Here is a 7,500-nt window from a genome sequence, read left to right as displayed (position 1 = left end):
CACCAACAGTGTTAAGGGATCACCAACAAATTGTGGATGTAGCGACACACTGTTACAGCGCATGCCCCCATACTTCTACTACTACTACCACTACTACTGCTGCTGCTACTACTACTACTACTACTACTACTACTGCTACTACTACTACTACTGGTTTTCAGCCATACTGGAGCACAGCGTTGAAGAAAGTTTTGGTCGAGTTAATCGATCGCGCGCGCGCGCGTATGTGTATGTGTGTGTGTGTGTGTGTGTGTGTGTGTGTAGGTGGATGTTAAAAAGCCAACGTAAGCTGCTGAGTATGACAAATCGCGAAACAATAGTCCGATGTGTAAAAAGATGCTTATCAGTGGTTTGTGTGTTGTAAACTGACACCTGTAACTTATCTACATTTGATTAAGGTGACACACACACTATATATATATATATAGAGAGAGAGAGAGAGAGACGCGCATACACACACACACGCACATACACATTTATATAATGTATATGCAACTGTATGTATGTGTCTATATATGGACGTATACATCAGGCGTATACATGTACACACACTTCATTCTCAGACAGTACACCGTCACAAGCAAAAGCGCATCATACGCACACCTCTATGTCAGCATGTGTGTGTCTATGTGTATCTCTACATACGTGTCTCTCTATATATGGACACACGCGCACACATACAAAAACCCCTTCCCCCCTCACTCTCTCTTTATATATGTGTGTATATATATATATATATATATATGTATATATATATATATATATATATATATATATATATATATATATATATATATATATATATATATATATATATATGTATATACGTGTGTGTACGTTTGTGCGCTCCCGATCGTTTGTACGTATCTATATATGGACATATACATAGACATCATACGCGAGAGCGCACACACACACACACGCACACACACACACACACACACACACATCCGTCCACACATGTTACGTCTCTCACACCCGCACACTTGGCACCACTTGACGTCATCGTGAAAACCCTTATCTATCCCCCATTGACCGATTTATCAAACACCGTATGATGAAGCTGGCGATGATGCCATCGATTCATGTGATTCTCCGATTGATTAAACGATCGAAGGACCTTCAAACAATCCTCCACTTCCCTCCTACGAATTTATTGGGGGTGGTTGTGAAGATTGGGAAGGAGTGTACTAGTGTCTTTGCTTGGAAGGGTCTTAGGTTGGTGTATTGCGATCTAAAATCGACTCTTTGTCTCTGTCTGTCTGTTTGTCTCTCTCTATTTCTCTCTGTCTCTCTTTCTCTCTGTCTCTCTGTATCTATCTATCTATCTATCTATCTATCTATCGCCTTGTCTGTGTCTATATGTGCGTGTGTGTGTGAGGTCGTTGACACGAATAAATACCATTTCTTTTTTCCTCCATGTTCCCGTATTCATCCTTTATTTTTTTCTTCGTTCGTTTCCAACGCACCCATACACATATGTGTGTGTATGCTTATGCTAAAAGGGTGTTTGAGTCCTTTTTCTAGCAATGTAGGTGCTACAATGCATCCTCAGTCATTATTAGTCACAATTGAATTCTTCCTTTTTTGGTTTCATATTGCGTCTAACCACCATCGCTATTTTATAATGTTTACTTCACCATTTTGCTGAATCAGCAATGGATTCCGACGGTAAATTCTATAAACTGACCGGTTGGGTTTAACTTAACTATCAACGTTGAAGTAGTACTACTGATGAGCTTTATTTTCAAGCGAAATTCGCTTGCCAATATAGAACCCTCGCTCGCTATTGGGAGGTTAACTCCCCTGTCAGTACATAGACTTGTGTTATGTCTGTGACTCTAAGGGTCTTTGACCCTTATTTCTAGCAATGTAGGTGTTACAATGCACCGTCAGTCACTTTAAGTGGTAATTGAATTCTTACTTTTCGTTTTATATTACGTCTAGCTACTTTTATTATTATTATTATTATTATTATTATTATTATTATTATTATTATTATTATTATTATTATTATTATTATTTTATGTTTGATTTTTGTTTTGCATTTGTACAAGTTGGATCCAAGTCTCACCCAGAGACCTCAAGAGACAGCAAGTTAGAAGTTCATGTAGGTGTTATGCCTAGGGTACCATATATTTGGATTTGTATAGTTTTGTTCTAGTGAATGTTTAAGAAACCATAAGAAAATTATGCGTTTGCTTTAAAATTTGAGATCACATAGACAGTATTTTACGTAAGATATGGGCAGTTCCCATGAGTACTATCTTTTGAACTTCAGCCATTTTGGGGTTTCCTGGTATCTGAGCTAGGTAGTAATCAGCCCGTTTCGCTGTCATTCCCAGGGCACCTATGACAATAGGTATTGTTTTCGTCTTCAGATTCCACATTTTGCTAATTTCTATTTCAAGTTCTTTATATTTGCTCAGTTTTTGGTAGGTCTTGACAGATACGTTTATATCGATTGGGACAGTCATATCAATGAGGAGGCATGATTTTTGTCTGAAGTCTTTCAGTATGATGTCTGGCCTATTTGCGTCTATCTTTCTGTCAGTTTGAATGGTGAAGTTCCAGAGGAGTGCAATGTGATCATTTTCACGTACTGGGGGTGGTTTGTGTTCCCACCAGTTTTTATCATGGGGCAAGTCCAGGTTTTTGCATATTACCCAGTGAATATATTGTGCAGCTCTATCATGCCTGTTGAGATACTTTGTAGGCGCAAGCAGACTGCACATGGAGACAACATGATCGATGGTCTCATTTTGTTGTTGGCATATACGACATAATGGAGAGCTGCCGTTCTTTAATATGTTGGCGTGGTAGTTCTTTGTAGGTAGGCATTGATTATTATTATTATTATTATTATTATTATTATTATTATTATTATTATTATTATTATTTCTCTTTCATTCAGCTTCTTTTTTCCAGTCATTTCGCCATGTTGGACCGTTGAACTCTGCATAGTTTTTCTCTCCCCCATTTTTCCCTCTTAATTCTTTCTGCTGAAGAGCGTAGGCTCGAAACGTAAAAAATCGTTTTCCCTTCTTCTTGAGCGTGAAACTAATACACCTGCTCGTCATACTTTCACCTGTGCGTGTGTGTATGTATGTGTGTAGGGAGGTGACTAGTTAGGTAAGTATATAGACAGAGAAGGAAAAAGAGAGAGTGAGAAAAGCAGAAAGGTAAGAAATATCTTCGATGCGTCGTTCATGAATCACCAAAACTCCACACGACCTTTGATCCGAGCCAACCATTAACCTTTTTCTTTTTTCTTTCTTTCTTCGTTTTCACGTAAAACTTGTCGTTTGTAGTAGTAGTAGTAGTAGTAGTAGTAGTAGTAGTAGTAGTAGTAGTAGTAGTAGTAGTAGTAGTAGTAGTTGTTGTTGTCGTTTAGCCCCTGGTCAGCTTGGATCAGGCAGGCTAATAGGTTGCACGATAAAAAAAAGCAATTTAAATCTCCCCAACATGTCCGTTCCGTTTATTTCTTTAAGGCGAAATATACCTAGGACTACATCGTAGAATGTGTTTTTCCCTTAAAATTTTAAAACAATAGAGATAATTTAAAGGGTTGTTTCACTGCTATTTCTAGCATGCTGCTGCTGCTGATGATGATGATGATGATGATGGCGATGATGATGCTGATGATGATGCTGATGACCTAGTTATCTCCATCATGCGGTCATGGAGGGATTGAGCTGAAAATATTCGCTTGTACGTAATCTTTTCACGGCAATTAAATAATAAAACATACACACACATACACACACACACACACACACACACACACACGCATACGTGATTCTATTAGTGTATATATACACACATACACACACACATACATACATACATACATACATACATACATACATACATACACACACACACACATATATATATTCGTAAGACTAGTATGTGTGAGTGTGTGTGTGTGTGTGTGTTATGAGTCAGCATCGCTACTCACCGGTCCGGGAGGCGTTGTAAAGTGCATGGGTCTAACAACGAATACAACTCTGCACATACGTACATACATACACACACACATACATACATACGTACATGCATACACACACACATACATACATACACAGGAAAAAATACACACCCACTTTCATCATCTCATCTGTCTTCGTGGGAGGTCTGTAGTGGTTTTGCAACTGTAAAGATCCAACACACATACTTGTACACACACGCAAACACACACACACACACACACACACACACACACACACACACACATGGTGAAAAATACTCAACACATAACAGAAGGAGTGTATATACATTTTATTGGAGACCGAGTCTTCTTCAATCGGAACTGGCTTTCAGAATACCGAGTGTTTAAAAAATATGTTGGAACAATCAGATTGTGAAACAACTCCGAGTTACTATAGTCACATACATACACACACACACAGTGAGTTAAAAACATAAAATAAATGCACAAACAAACGAGCAACAGACACGGAGGGACGCCAATTCCTCATCAGTTATCGGCCAGCCGTTCTATCACAGTTTTGCGCCTAAGCGATTATATTGAATTCCCTATTGGGGGGCGCCAACGGCAAACGACGCCGGGAATTGTCGAGTCAGAAAATAAGTAACGAGACAGAAAATGAAGAACCAGACAAAAAGACGATACAGAAGTTTAACGTAGAAATGTGGAATAAATGTAATTCAAAGCGAGACAGTAAATGGATATACGAGGGAAGGAGAAGAAAACAAACAAAACATAGAAACGAACTGATATAAATAACCAAACAAAATAAGGCCTTAGGGTCAGACAGTGGACGGGAATACTCAACGCAATATATATATTGAATCTATATATGTGTTTGGGTGTGTGTGTGCGCGCGTGTGTATTGAGAATAACAAGGTAGTCAGAATGTTGAATGATTATATATATATTTTTTTATTTACATTTTTAGCGCTTTCTTCCGTTACAGGTTTGCCACTAGACCTTTTTTTTCTCCCTGTTTATTTCTATCAAAGAGCGTAGGCTCGAAACATAAAAGACTTTCTCACTTCCTGAGTGTTTAACTAATACATCTGTTTATTGTTTACACACCCGTCTTCGTTTCTTGTTTTTTTTTTTTTTTTCTTTTTTCTTTTTATACATTCCTAAGACCTCAGGCCAGCAGTATTTCGGGTCTGAAAAGATATGTCGTACGGCTAAACCCCTTATCAGCGAGAAACCCAGGGTCACCCCATAAACCGGTCCCCCATTATATATATATATTTATATATATATATATATATATATATATATATATATATATATATATATATATATATATATATATAAACAAATAGTAAATGAGTATATGCATATATACGTACAGGTATGTGCATACCGACATCCACCTGTATGTATAGGTGCATATCTGGGTACAGGACATTGCAAACAAAACAGAGACGAGAAAACACACAAGCCACATAGAGAACATTCTTCTTCATCAGCTACCCCCGTTTTAACACCGGCGTTTCGAAGAGCTGGGCAAGATAGATAGATAGATAGGTAGATAGATATACATACATATATATATATGTGTGTGTATGTGTGTACGTATGTATGTGTGTGTGACGTCACGCTAAGCAGTATTGAATGGCCTATATCCGTGAAGAGTGTCAACACGTGTGAGTAATCTCAAGTGATCGCTGTGGGTTTTCGTAGCTGACGGATTCAGGTGACACAGAAACGCATGCGAAACGTCATTCGCAGTCACTCTTGTGTATCGAAGAAGAGTAATCTCTCCCGGGACTCACAGTTCGTCTGAGTGCACTCGAACGTGTTGAATACGACTTCACACCAATATGTGCATGTGAGTGTGTGTAAGTTCGCGCGTGCGCGCGTTCGTGTGTGTGTGTGATTTTGCACGCCAAGCCATAAATGAGCAAGTCTTCTCACGCACGTATAGAACAATATACTTCCCCACCCCCAACAACCTGACCGATTTTCTATCCGCCACGTAGTCTAGTTCCTGTTCTCCATGTTGTAAATTTCCTGTTCTCCATGTGGCATTTTCCAACATCAAGCCACGATACCGCGTGACCTTCCTCGACCAATCACAGCCCACCTTACTGTAATAACAATCAACTTCTGTCATTCAAATTCAAAATGGTTGACGACTGGCATCATGCTTGAAACTCAAGAGTACCAACGAATTTGAATCAACTGTTTTGATCCATATATATAGAGAGAGAGAGGGGGAGAGAGGGGGAGAGAGGGGGAGAGAGGGAGAGGGAGTGAGAGAGAGAGGGGGAGAGAGGGAGAGAGAGGGAGAGAGAGGGAGAGAGAGGGAGAGGGAGTGAGAGAGAGAGGGGGACAGAGGGAGAGAGAGAGAGGGAATGAGAGAGAGAGGGAATGAGAGAGAGAGGGAATGAGAGAGAGAGGGAATGAGAGAGAGAGGGAATGAGAGAGAGAGGGAATGAGAGAGAGAGGGAATGAGAGAGAGAGGGAATGAGAGAGAGAGGGAATGAGAGAGAGAGGGAATGAGAGAGAGAGGGGGAGGGAGAGAGAGGGAGAAAGAGAGCAATGTTTTACCAAAAGGAAAACTATATACATTTATATATATATATATATATATATATATATATATATATATATATATATATATAGTTGTTCCGCAGCGCACTGTTTTGGGACCACTACTGTTTATAATGGCCCTCTCAGATATGCCCTCCGCCACACAAAGAGCCACAATTACAAATATAGGAGAGAGTCATTAAAATATAGGGCAAGATATTGCAACAGCCCGGGCTTTAAAGGACCACAGCTCTTCAATATCCTCCTGAAGGACCTGACAGACCTGCGTGGGGTGGATGTCGGTGTCTTCAAAACGAAACTAGATCTCTTACCGTCAAGAGTCCCAGATGAACCAACTTCGCAGCAGGACGTGCAAATGAGGGCAGTGGCATCAGACTCCCTCATGCACCAAATGCCAAGTTCCAGAATGGAACTAGTGAAGTAAAAGTTATGTAGAAACACCAAATGGTGGTGCCCCAGCACGGCCAAAACTCGTGAGCTGAAACTAGTTCAATTCATCTCAATTCATATATATATAGAGAGGGGGGGGGGGGTAATGAGCGAGTAGGAAGAGAAGGGCGGGGTAAACAGTGGGAGTGAAGAAGAGAAAGAGGAATACGAAGAGGGATGAGGAGGAGGAGAGAGGTCATTAATGGTGACAGCGTCTTTGAGAGAAGGTCCAGAGGTCAAAGTTCAACTTGATGTGTTACACTAAAGAGATCCACTCTTATTGTTGCTACTTGTGAACCCGATGACTTCTCCACGACAACAAATTGATGAGGGGACGGGAGGTTTCCATGATCATCCGGTTTGCTAGAAACAGTAGCTAAATCTGCCTCAAATCACATCTTGTCTTAACGGAAGGAAAGATACATTAGGCCTAGGTGTGGATGTGCAGGCGCGGGCTTGGCAGTGTGGTTAAAAAGCTTACTTCCCATCTGTGCGATCTTGGGTTCAGTCCCACTGCGCGGTTACTTATA

This window comes from Octopus bimaculoides, chromosome 18, assembly GCF_046866305.1.
Source record: "Octopus bimaculoides isolate indiv1 chromosome 18, ASM4686630v1, whole genome shotgun sequence".
NCBI lineage: Eukaryota > Metazoa > Mollusca > Cephalopoda > Octopoda > Octopodidae > Octopus > Octopus bimaculoides.
Note: the sequence above shows the minus strand (reverse complement) of the source record.